Source organism: Macaca fascicularis, chromosome 8 (assembly GCF_037993035.2).
Source record: "Macaca fascicularis isolate 582-1 chromosome 8, T2T-MFA8v1.1".
NCBI classification, from domain to species: domain Eukaryota; kingdom Metazoa; phylum Chordata; class Mammalia; order Primates; family Cercopithecidae; genus Macaca; species Macaca fascicularis.
Window position 1 is genome coordinate 35,914,173 of NC_088382.1, and position 14,239 is coordinate 35,928,411.

Below are 14,239 nucleotides of genomic sequence, written 5' to 3' on the forward strand. Positions count from 1 at the left end.
TTTTGTTGTTGTTTTGTTTTGTTTTGTTTTTTGAGACGGGGTCTCGCTCTGTCTCCCAGGCTGGAGCGCAGTGGCGCGATCTTGGCTCACTGCAAGCTCCGCCTCCTGGGTTCACACCATTCTCCTGCCTCAGCCTCCCGAGGAGCTGGGACTACAGGCGCCGGCCACCACGCCCGGCTTATTTTTTGTATTTTTTAGTAGAGACGGGGTTTCACTGTGTTAGCCAGGATGGTCTCAATCTCCTGACCTCGTGATCCACCCGTCTCGGCCCCCCAAAGTGCTGGGATTACAAGTGTGAGCCACCGCGCTCAGCCCAAAGCTGTTTTAACCAAGGCACAGTGGAGGCCCAGAGAGGTTCCTCGGCTTGCTTAAAATCACACATCCGTGGGTAAGCAAGGTGATAGATAATTAGCTCAACTGAGTCCGTGTACATTGTATACACATAACAAAGCATCATATTGTGCCCTGCAAATGTATAGAACTATGATTTGTCAATTAAAAATAATATTAATAAAATAAATAAAATCACGCATCTCGCATTGAGAGGAGGGCAGCCTAGACCCAGATTTCTGTTAGCCCCAAGAATTGAGGCATATATGGGAGACTAGCAGACCACACACATAGGAAGCTTTTGCTACTTAATTATTGTTCTTTCTCTCAAGACCACTATATTCATTTGGATTTGTTCTTATGCCCCTTTATTTTTTTAGCAAATTTTTAAAAAAATTTTTCCTTGAGTGATTGTAGTTTAGCTTTTTGACTAATGAATGTTGGAAGGAGCTCAGTGACAAAGGCCAGTGATTATTTTGCTTTCCCTCACCTCTTCCTTTGTTCCTCCTCATCATATGACAACCTTCTGTTTCAGGATTCCTTCTGCTTTTTAGCAGGATTGACATGCTGGGCCTTACCCGGAAAGGCAAAGGCTGATTTGATTAGGGAGGTCTTTGTTCCAGGTATCTTGCATCAGAGAGCCTTCATAACAAATGAGAGGAATGGATTAGAAGTTTCCTGGGGATAATTTTTTGTCTACCCTTTAAGGGAAATCTTGCCTTCATTAATTACATCTCAAATGGAATATGTGGAATGTAAACATTTTCATAATCAACAAGATGATTTTCATTTTAAAATGCTTAAAAATGTTAAGCGGCATGTGTGCACGCACACACACGCAACCAATTTCTTGCACCTTTTTCTTATTTTAATTCTTAAAATATGAGGTTTTAAATATAAGGAAAATCCTAAAAGCAGAAGCTAATAAATACTAATAAAATGTTAATTACAGTGATTAAATCATTAGTATTTTAAGATGGGCATCCAAAATGTCTCCATAAATAAGCTTCATGTGCTTTCACTTAAACAACAATTCAGTTAGTAAATTCAATAAACAGCAAACTAATGTGACATATACATATTTATGTGATTAGAAAATCATTATATCTACTTTAAGTTAGAAGAAAAAGTCTTTATTTTTGTGTTACTTTTCCAAACTCCCTTTTGGCACTGAATTGTACTTTATGGGGGTGTCTTGTCATTTTGCCATTTTGACTTCTATTCCAATATGTGATTTTCATCTCCTACTTTTTTTTTTTTTTCTTTTTTGAGACAGTCTTGCTCTGTCGCCCAGGCTGGAGTGCAGTGGCACAATCTCAGATCACTGCAACCTCCATCTCCCGGGTTCCAGCGATTCTCCTGCCTCAGCCTCCCAAGTAGCTGGGACTACATGTGCGTGCCACCAAGCCCTGCTAATTTTTGTATTTTTTAATAGAGATGGGGTTTCACCATATTGGCCAGGTTGGTCTCGAACTCCTGACCTCATGATCCACCCTCCTTGGCCTCTGAAAGTGCTGGGATTACAGGTGTGAGCCACCACGCCTGGCCTTCATCTACTTTTTTTATTTTTAAATATTTTTTATTCACTACTGCTGACATCACTCTCCTACTTGCTCTGTATTCTTTCATTATGAGAATCTCCCACATGAAAAATAGTGGCACCTCTGGAACTCCCAAATTCTAGTTTAGACAGATTAATCCATGTTTATGTTACTATTTATAACAGCAATACTCTGTAAATAAATCCAAATGTCCATGATTTATTGGTTACAAGTTATGATATACTGTAGAATGGATATTATTGTAGCAAAAAAATTAATTTACATAGGTACACAGTTGTTGATATGGTAAGCTTTCTTTAGTTAGAAAATGTTTCTTTCATTTATATCTTTCATCATAAGATCAAAAACAATCTTGCAATATTGACCTTACAGCACTATTCTTCTGTTATCCTCATTAAAATAATAATAATAATAATAATAATAGTAGTAGCCATTGTTGTTGTAATGCTCTCTGAAGCATTTAGCCCAGAGAATGTTGAGAAAAAATCTGACAAAGTGCTTAAATATTCTTGATGCCATCTCTCTCACTCTTCATCAGTTGTGGATATAAAGAACTCTGTTTTTTCTTTTCTTTTCTTATAAGCCACAAACAATGAAGTAATCATTTCTTTGTTAAAACAAGACTGTGCAGATTATTCTCACTGAACTTAAAAGTTAAAATTGATTTTTATTTAAGAATAAGCATCTAGTCTTGACCATAGTGTTTATGCCTATAATTAAAACAAACCAAAGCCAAAAACATATCTTTCAAATGGTTTGGTGTCAGACCACAAAGCAAGTTATTTTAAAGCCACTGGAGGATTCTAGCAACTGAGTTAATACTGCTGATCTAGTCAATGTCAACTGATAATGTATTATATGAAGGAAAGTAAAATCTCTTTCAAAACTTTACACATGTTTCAATTAAGTTAATTATATAATAATAGAAATGGCACTATTGTATAAGAGGGTAGATGATATAATTTATAGATCATTTTATCATTTAAAGCACCTCTAAGTGTAGAGATAGAATCATAGAACTTCACATTCTAAAGCCTTTCTGTTTATCTGTAGTGGAATTGATTAAATCATATTTGTGTAATAAATGACAGTCATAACAAATACAGTAATTAAAATACGGTTGTTTTACAAATCACTGTCTTCTACTCTTTCCACTTCCAGCATTTTCTTTTGATGGGTTAGAAGATTAATAGCAAGTTGTAATTTTAAATTATGGCTCTTTGACAGTGGAAAATGGATTAAAAAAACATAACAACCTACTAAGTCTTGTAGTTTCTTCCATGTGGTCTTTTCTTATCTAGAGATAGTAAGTCAGGCATCTACAGGAAAAGAATCCACTCTAGTGAATTTGTGCCTGCCTTTGAACTGTGAAAATCCTTTGCATTGCCCCACATTTCTAAAGACTCATGAATTGTGCAGTCAGCTGGAAATATCCTGTTTCAAAATTGAGGTTACGTGACACTGCCCCAGAATGACACTTGAGCTGAATGCTCTTGTCCACTGCTGTAGGGTACACATGAAACCTTTTACTTAGAAACTTAAGGTTCTTTATGTGGCTGGAAAAATGCCACAACATGCCTTTTATAAGGCTAAAATTTACTGTGTCATGATGAAAAATGAATAAAGTAATCTTGACTCCTTTTAATTTATTTTACCTATGTCTGACTCCAGCTTTATCCTAATACACAGGACAAAAGTTATATCCATTGGAGCGTCTATTATTTGCCTCTATTTCTAACCCTGTACAGGTATGTTAGAAACACTGAACATAATTTTATATATGTCTTTGTCTCATCAATACAGTACAGTTTTATTTTTTAACTGAAGAATTCATGTTTTGACATGTAAGGGGTTACCAGAGCTATCCAATTTTATTTTATGAAACAAAATTGTAATTATTCAAAGTCCAAGACATGAACAGAAAATAAAAAGTAATGTTTAATACATCTAAGAAAGCATAATTGAAGCTCATTAGTCAAACTAAAAAGCTCATGAAATTTCTCACCTGAATCTTTCCTCACCCTGGGCAGAGATTTCCTTTTGATTTGTGCTCAATTTTAGGCAACATTTAAGGATATGAATAGGCAAAGAGTAAGAGCAATGATTGTAAATGTGTTGTTTTAAAAGGTTTCTCCACTAAATTGGCATATGACAACTGAAAAAAACCTTGGGACAATGTCATTCAGACCACAGGAAACTGCTTGAATATGTTCTCTGACACTCTTCTTAGAGCAGCTGATATAAAAAGCAAAGAATGTTATGTCCAAAAGACTTAGGCAAAATATCTGAATGGAACGCTGGATGCGTGCCTTTTCAATTTATAGCAATTTATAGATACTTTACATCTGTAAAGTAGTAGTAATTTAATTTCTTAGAATTATGTAAATAACAAATGATGTCATTTAGAATAAGTGGTTCTCTGCTGTCCTCACCTTCGGATTTTAAAGATGGTAAAACTAGGACTCAGAGATGTGAAGTGGCTCACGCTTGATCACACAAGGAGACAGTGATATATTTTGGTTGAGCCCAAGTCTCCTTCTGAATCTAGAGCTATAGCTGTTACACTAAGGTGCTTCTCAATCATGTCCATGGAGCAAGGATGTGAGAGTAGTTGGCTTTTGTGTTATATGGGATACAACTGCAAGAAAGTAAGCATGACAGTTTCACCTTAGGGGTGAATTCCATGCTTTGCACCAGTTCACAGAAGTGCAATGATGAGGAAATGGCTCTCATGGTACTGAATTGGACACTGTACAAAATCATGGTGTTATTCATGTTACTGGCCATAAAAAGAGCAAGATCACATTCATATATGTTCTGCTTGAAAATTACTCTCTAGTGTTTCTGCTGTCACCCACCCAAACCAAGCTATATATTTTTTTTCTTGAGAATTTTGAATCCATGCTGTTTCTTGTTTGGTTTGCACTGACAAAGAACATTCTTCCTCCACAGCACAGATCTAGTTATTTGCAAAAGATATTTTAAAAATTATAGGCGAATGTTGATTTAGACTCCTTACACATTAATTAAGAGAAGCACTTTTGTGGATGTTCTTAGGCCTAGTTCAAGACTTCATCAATCTGACTTTTCATTGAGACTTTATTTTTCTTTTTCCCTAAAAAGTACTTGTTGCTCAGATTTGAATGAGAGTAGTTTACTTGTCTACAGATAAAAACACCTTGGCTGTATTCAAAGGGTAACATATTTAATTCAAATTTTAGGCTATCTGAATTTTATCATTTCTGCTTAGCTACAAATATTTATTCTTTTATTGAGCAACAGCTATATTCCAGAACTGTTTTAAGTGCTTGAGATTGGGGAATAGAGATAAGTGATACTAGCTTCATATGCACATATATGGGTGTCTAGGGGGATTGTTAGGAAGTGGAAGAAAGAGAACTGTTACAAAAAGGCATTTATAACACAGCTTTTTAGTTATCAATAAAATATGGTAAACTATGTTAGTTTATTAATTATTTGATTAAATTAAACACATACTCTTTTGTATGTGAAATTTTCAAGTTAGTTTGTCATGTTAATTTGGCCTTGCTTGAATTTACTAACTAAACAGAAATTTCTAACCATTCTCGACTCAAATGACCACAAATCAAGAGAATCAGGGACACTTAGATACTTAGCTAGCTCTTTCACTAATTTATTTAGGATATATGCCTGAGATCATGATAATAATAATAATAATCATGGAAATAGTAGCAGTTATTGTTATTTTAATAGTCATAACAGATGAGTGTTGCCATGAAGGTCAGTATCGCAACACAGCCAAGCCCATCTGCCTCATTTTGATGTTTTAGTGGCCACCTAACTGATACCGTGTGGTAACACCCAAGTCAGTGACTCCCACTCTTTCTAGGGGATGGCCTCAGTGGTTTAGGGAAGGTGCCAAGGAAAGCTACCTGGAGACTTGCTCCCGATAAGTCAGTGATCATGGACCACAACAGGTGGCCATGACCCCAGGGGGCTTTGCACACTTGGAAAGGTGGAGTTGTGCAATATTTTGCTGTCTGGCTGCCACCTTCAGTGGCAGATTTACTGCCACTTGAGTTGTCTTTCTCATAATTATGTTCTGTATTTCTCAATATGACAGAAGTTTGTTAACCTAGGTTTTGATTCTCACTCCACCATTTACTGCTCGTGTGACCCTTGGCAATCTGTTTAAATTTTAGCATTTTCATGTTTTTCCCACCTATAAAACTAATATACTTTTCTCAGGTTAGCTGTAAAGGTTCAGTGAGATGATGGATGTGAATAGGATTTTGTAAACTTTAACAACGGCTGACACTTAGTCAATATTGGCTATGGTTTTATCAGAGTGGCGTGGATTGAATTATGCAGCTTCTCTGTTCTCACCTTGTCCTGGGTGCCTGGGGAATGTCTAGTATTCATAGTCAGGGCAGTCATCCCAGTTCCTGCAACGTGGTACTGATAGGAAGAACAACAATCAACATTTAAGTTTTGTCTCACTTGCCTAAGTTTCTTCCACCTACAGTAACTGATGAGAAATAGGGTATAAGTATGAGATTTATGTCACTATTCAAGTGGGGATGGTTAAGTCAATTAATATTAAATAATATTATTTAAATAAATTATTGTCTCCTTGACTCTAATGTAGGAATAAATTCTATAAAAAGTAAAGATTTTGTCATGTCATCATCCACAGTGTTTTGCATGTGCTAGGTTCGTAGGAGATACTTTCTTAATGATTGACTTTTTTGTTTACCTGAAGAGTATATAGAGAGAGACTGAAAAATATGTAAAATGTATGATAATCCTGAAGTTTAAAGTTCATGAATCAAATTTTCCTCTTCAAACAGGTGAATAATTTTGAAATTTATTAGTAAATACTTAAGTTGACTCTTTCCCAAATACTGCCTAACTTCTTTTCTTCTGTAATTAAGTCAGATCATTTAAAGAAGTTGGACAATTAAGCCATCTTTCTATAGCATGGACATTACAGATAACTATTAAAATAAATTATGATTCCTTCAGAATCTTTATAAGTTACAAGAATTTCATTCAGCTTGGCTCAGTGGCTCATGCCTGTAATCCCAGCACTTTGGGAAGCTGAGATGGGTGGATCACTTGAGCTCAGGAGTTTGAGGCCAGCCTGGGCAACATGGGGAGGCCCTGTCTCTACAAAATATATCAAAAATTAGCCGGGCATGGTGGCACACTCCTGTAGTCCCAGCTACATGGGAGGCTGAGATAGGAGAATCACTTGAGCCTGGAAGACAAGGTTGCACTGAGCTGAGATCATGCCACTGCTCTCCGGCCTGGGTGACAGAGCCAGACCCTGTCTCAAAAAAAAAAAAAAAAATTTAAATCATTTATATTTTCTGGAATTTTTTTCTAAAATTTTTCCCAGATGCTTTAAAAATACTCCTGCAAACAATTTCCACTTGCCTAGCAGGCCATTCAGACCACAGAACTAAAAGCAAAATTTAGCAGCCCTCTCCTTCCAATTTGCCATACCCCCACAAATCACACTTATGTAGTTAAAAGCAAGCACGTTTCTAACAAGGGCCAAAACTTTTTTTCACCAGTGGTACTTTCCTATATCAAGTATACATAATCAGGCCTATCATTAAGAAACAAACTTGCTGTCCTCTGCTATAGCACATCATCTTTTCAATTTAGATTCTATTTACAAAAATCCTCTAAACTCATTGGTTTTTTCCGCAATGGTTTTTGATCATATTATATTACTGACAAATGCTATTTTTATCTCCTATATGGGTGAATCATGCATATTAACTGTTTCCTGGGATGGTGGACATAAAAAATCTCTTTTAGAGATTTAATTACATTTAAATTCTTTTCAAGTCAAGTGGAGTATAAATTCACATTTTACAACAGCCCGTCATAGAAGTCTCACTGGATTTGTTTTCTTTCCGCTGATGTCCCACGTCACCTCTCTGAAATAAGCTACTTAACAGAGGACAGAGTGGAGAGATGGCAGAGAATTGTGCTACAGGTTTGGGAAGCAAAGAAACTAATAATAATGTAAATGTCACCTGTGATCTAAGATTGCTGTCAGTATCAGATATTTTGGCTTTTGGTCCTCTAGCCTACCTAACATAAACTTTTTTTTTTTTTTTCTGTTACACTTGTAGAAAATGTCTAGTGTTGACTTTCTCACTCTGTTTGAGTCCAATTACGGGTTCTTTAAAGTGCTCATCGCTAGTATTAGATGATGGTCAGTTTAATGAATGCTCAGAAGCACTCTCATTATATACAAGGCTTTTGAAATAAGCTCCTGTCTCAATCAATTGCTTCACCTTCTTCAGAGCAATTAACATAAGAATAAAGGAGGTTAAATTGGACTTCCGGGCTTTGGTGAAATTAATTAATAGCACTTCACCGGTAGGGACAATAAGTAGATAACCATTTTCATTGCTTTATGTGAAAGACAGATTATCACATGCGCAGCACCCAGACTAGTGCAAAATTAACCCATGCTGAATGTGCTATCTTTTAAGTCCATGTATTACGAGAGGGTTTTTTCCTGTAATTTTAATAGCTCAGAAAAAGTTTTAATTTATTGGTGAATTGAGTTGGGTAAAGGTTGGCTTTTAAACACTGGCAACTGCTTGGGTAGGATGAAAATTGAAAACTACAAGAAAAAAAAGGGCACAAAAAAAGTAGCCTGACTGGGTGCTGTGTGCTTGTAATTCCAGCTACTCACTAGGAGGCTGAGGTGGGAGGATCACTTGAGTCCAGAAGTTCAAGTCCAGCCTGGAAAACATAGCAAGACATCACCCCAAAATAAAATAAAAGGAAAAAGTAAATATCTGTACTTAGATATAATAAGCTGTCTGTTCTAGACAAATGATTGATTAGTATTTTCATGCTGATTCTTGTACATAAAAGGTAAAATGTCCTATAACTATCATATTTTTTGGAATTCCAGAGCATAATGCCAGCGATTTAACTGTATTGATAGTAGTTAAATCCTTAACAATATATAGTACATGTGTATTTTCAGTAGTTTTAATGTTATAAATGAAATGCAGCTTTTCCAAATTGAAAATCATGATAATAGAAGTGCATACCCTCCATTTATGGCCCAGTGACTATCTTTGCATGATAATATAGTTATTGTTCTAAAAAAATTAAGCATTTAGCTCTCTCTCAAAGACACTGTCACTTTATTTTTTACCCTAATACACTGACAAAGTTGAATGGACTCCTTTCCTCCACTGTTGTATAAATTAATCTACATTACCAGATACCACACTACTATTCAAGATTGATTTGAGTGTTTAGGCATTTCTTACCAAAATAATCTGATACCTACTTTTTAAAGAAGTCAGGCTGGTCAAGTCAGTGAAAATGGCTTAATTTTGGCATACAGTGAGTAAAGGCTAAATTGATTTTTCTGATCTTATATATTCACCTGAAAGCAAAATAATGAGTTCATATATTCTTACATGGAAGCACACTCGTTGTGATCACAATGAAGGAAATTATTGCTAATGCACTTACAAATGTGTTTATCCCTGCAAGCTAATATAAATGTCTCCATTCCTGAAAGTTATTATTACCTTGCTCCTTTCTAGTATTTTAAAAGATAAAAAAAGTGATAAATTTCAAAATAATAAAATGTCATTATTATTGACATTGAGGATGATATTTTGTAAATTAACCTATGACATTTTTACTTTTTGGTTAATCCTTCAGATTTACTCTTCATTGCTTTTACTATGAATTAAAGTAATGAGTTGAATTAGGTTCAATGTCTAACATAATTACCATGTCCTCAGTAAAAGATGATTGTTAATGTGTCTGATGATAGTTGGTTGACTAGAAATTACCTTCAGTTCGACATTTTCAAAATGAATGCACCGTGGGTGGAATGGAAAATAATAATTTAAGCCACATTAACCATTAATATAGACCTAGGGTGACCAATTGCTCCTGTTTGCCCAGGACAGGGAACTTTGGGTTTTAAAACTGATACCGAGGGGTACCTGGGATGCTCAATGTTTAGTGCTAAAACCAGGAAGGTCCAGGCAGGTGCTGAGTGGATCAGGCTACATAGATTACTGCACAATTAATTATAGTAAATAGATTCTGTATGCAACTTAAATAAATCCAGTTTATTGAGGCATGATCCAGTTTGCCCGTATGAGAACCTGATTTCTGTGAACATGGAGATTTAGCCATGGGTGACTGAGGAGAGACATAATATAGATGATGATGTTAATGATAGCAATAGTAACCATTTATTAATGACAGGACTGGACTTTTTCAAGACTTAGCCAAAGGTAACGTTCTCTGAAATCTTTCTTGATATCTTTCCCCTACCCAGAATGTTCTGTTTCTTCCTTTTTACTCCCAATGTGCCCTGTACCGAAGTTGATTATAATGCCCTTAAACTTCCTTGTTTGTCTTCCTCTGCTAGAATATAAGCTTCTTTAGGAGGATAGAGGCATTATTTTATTTATCTCTGTATCCCAATCATCCAGTGTATTTAATGAATGAATGAATTGCCTAGGTATTTTTTTTACTCTTCAAAGTAATACAGTAAAATATGTGATACCATCCTGTTTTACTGATAAGAAACAAATATCTAAGATGTTCTGTAACAAGCATAAGAATATGTTAATAGGCCGGGCGCGGTGACTCACGCCTGTAATCCCAGCACTTTGGGAGGCCGAGGTGGGCAGATCACAAGGTCAGGAGATTGAGACCATCCTAGCTAACACGGTGAAACCCCATGTCTACTAAAAATACAAAAAATTAGCCGGGCATTGTGGTGGGCGCCTGTGGTCCCAGCTACTCGGGAGGCTAAGGCAGGAGAATGGTGCGAACCCCGGGGGGTGGAGCTTGCAGTGAGTGGAGATCGCGCCACTGCACTCCAGCCTAGGCGACAGAGCGAGACTCCCTCTCAAAAAAAAAAAAAAAAAAAAAAAAAAAAAAAAAAAAAGAATAAAGAATATGTTAATAAATTATGAAGCCAAAGATGGAAAATCAGATCTGTCTGATTGCAAAGCCAGTTCTCTCTCCATTACTCTGTATTAAATAATGCTGGCCAAACATAGCACTTGGAGGACCCTCTCCTTTCAGGGAAGAGAGTAGGAATCAGCTATACAAATGAAGACTATGTCAGTGTTGTCATGAATACTGATGAAAGTTTTCTGGTAATCTGCAAAATAGATTTTATAGATAATTGCTGTGGAAAAGAAGTGACTAAATGTAAAATATAGTCACTACTGGTATGTTTAGACCGGGAAATCAAAATGCATGCCCTAGTCAGACAAAGCAAAAGGTTCTTTATGTGTTCTTGTATCATCAGTGAGCCTTTTTAAGTACAATGAAGTGTCCCTGCCTTAAGAAATTCTTCATAGGCAGAAATTCATTATTCTTTATTAACTCACTCTGCCCTCTTCCTTCTTCTGCACATTTTCCTATGTATTGCATCCCATTTTGAAATGTATTAACTGAGAACTAAGGATAGCAAAGTGTTGTCAATATTATAGAGTATAGTAAGATAGCATAGAACTACATGGAGAATATATTGATACCAGCATCTTTTACACAGTGATGAATTAATAATCAAACCAAACCAAACAACAACAACAACAAAAAAAAAAAAAAAAAAAAAAACGTTTTACAGCTACTTGGGAAACATCTGTAACCAAAGTTTCATAATAATTAACTCTTGGTACATTGTCACTTACACAAATGCTGCAATTCTAGCAAGTTTGGGACCCTTACAGGAAACTATCTGCAAATAAACATGTATAATGATTTTAGTGTATATGAGTGAAACAGACAGTGACTTGTTTATTAAGGTCCCTTACACAGATATGGGAGGTACTTTAAAGGCATCACAAAATACTTGCCAGGAAGTAAATGTTGAATATTTCCAAATCTCAGTACCAAATGAGATAGATAATGTTAACATGCACATGGAGTAATACATTCTTTAAGTACCTATTCAGTGAGGACCTGCTATGTGCAAGGCACGTATTCCAGATATAATGACAATTGTGATCAGACAAAAATAAATGTGACTCTTTTCATTGATCTCATTTTATATGTTCAATAAATCAGTTACAGATAAAATGTGAGTGACAAAATGACTGGAAAGTTTTTGCCTTAATCAAAATTAGTGTAATTATTTTTTGTAGGTAATCAGGTGATTTAGAAGCTTAGGAAATTATGATGCTATTTTTATAATTATGATGCTATTATTATGATGAATCACCCATTCATGTGCCTTAGGCAACATTGATATTTAGATTTTCAGTGTTTTAAGTGTCTGTACCTTATTTACGTATTATTACAAAGTCACCTTGGTTGTGATCATCTGTCTTCCCATGATCACAATACAGGTTTGTGGTTTCCAATATGTCATGACTAAAAAGAGATTTTATGATGCTTAAATATGTAGTAAATTCATTAAACCTTAGTCATGAGTAAAATAATCCATGTAATACCATTAGTTGTATAATACCTGCATCTGATGCCTGCTTTTAATTTTTCTAAATACATTAGTTGGTTTCTAGAAGTTAAATGTAATATTCTACAGAGCCATAGACTGTTTTGCCACTTGGAATATCTCTAACAGTTGTCATGGGCAAGGCCACAGGTGCTATATCCTAAGTGTATACTGCTTTTATTTTTACATGTACAAAATATTATTAGAATAATAAATCATTGTGGTAAGGCTTCTAGAAATGAAAACGGTTGTAAATCTGTAATTTATAGAAAATTTATGTAAGAAAACTTACGTTGTATTTTAAGCAATTCTCCTGCATAATAACTTAATTTAGAGTAAGAAATATGCATCTTATCTAAACTGATTTATAGAACACATGCTATTTTTACAAATATTTAAGAAAATTCCTAGATAAACTTTGGAACCAAAAACAATGTAGCCTAATAACAATGTCAACTATACTTACAGTGTAATTTTATATATAACCTTTTATCTTTATAATAATAAATACTAACACAGCCATTTCGAGAAGGCAGTTTTAATTTACCTCTATTGCTTAAAGGCTTTAGCTATTGTTTATGCACAAAAAGAATTCTGACTTTTTAAAATTAGTTTAAAATTTTTGGATCAGCTTTATAAAGAAACACATTGTTGTTAAATGCAGACAAACGAGAACCTTGCCATTTCTGCGTTTATGACCAGAAGCCAACAGAGTCAATTTTCATGTTTATTTATTCTTTGCTTTAGTATGTTATGTCAGTTGACAGTATTCAGAGCTTGTGTCGATGTAAATTGCCATAAAGCAAGGAAACACGGGCTATAGTACTGTCAGGGAGGTTCAGCACTGCAGAACAACACAATTTAAGAAAAACATTTGCAGAAAGATTCAGTGTCAGTCTTTGGAAATTGACTCTAAATGCAAATTGACATCAACTACTTTACAGTCTCCCTCTAACAAAAGAGATGGAAAGGGTGGAATCACCAAAGAGAATGCACTTTTCGGCATAGTAGCTTTCATGAAGACAAAAATAGGATCCCATTTGTTCATTCACAATGGATATTCAGACTCCACATTCTGCCACCCCCATGTTTTATTGGAGCCTGCAATTCTGCCAGGAGAAGGGTTGCCTCATGCTAATTCATCCTAATGTTTCTCCTCCTTCCTACACAGGGGAAGTCTTCCAACCCTTCCTACTTTTTAAGATTAGAAGAAAAGATTCCTCTTAAGCCAACCATCTCTTTGGTTACCTTTCTATAATGCCCTTATACTGATGAAATGCTGTTGTGTTTTACCTGAGTTTGGATATTGTCATTGTCTCCTGCTGACTCAGCATGCATTGTAGCCAGGATCCTGGTCTAAATTACTGTTATACAAAACCCTGAGCTCTTCTAATTTGCTTCTTGAGGAAAAAAAAAAAAAAGAAAAGAAAAATTCTGGCCAGGCGCAGTGGCTCATGCCTGTAATGCCAGCACTCTGGGAGACTGAGGTGAGTGGATTACTTAAGACCAGGAGTTCAAGACCAGCCCGGCCAACATGGTGAAACCACACCTCTAGTATAAATACAAAAAAACTAGCCAGGTATAGGGGTACATGCCTGTGATCCCTGCTACTCCGGGAGGTTTGCAGTGAGCAGAGATCCAGACACTGCACTCCAGTCTGAACAATAGAGCGAGACTCTATCTCAAAGAAAAAAAAATAGTAAGTTCTAGAATCCTTAGGGCGTAGAGGCAATGGTAACAAATCAGAAGGTACATTACCATTTTAAAAATTTTTGTCATGCTTATACTCAGATCTCTTTAAACATTACCTACATTTTAAAAATTATTGTATGTAAGAGATAAACATACAGGAAAAATATTTGATTTTTGCTTTTGACCTGTG

At 35.5% G+C, this 14,239-nt stretch overlaps 1 protein-coding gene across 24 annotated transcripts in view; it reads left to right on the forward strand.

Moving 5' to 3' along the window:
* Positions 1–14,239, forward strand: part of NRG1 (neuregulin 1) — a 1,138,773-nt gene that overhangs the window by 1,039,774 nt on the left and 84,760 nt on the right. The window lies entirely within an intron of this gene.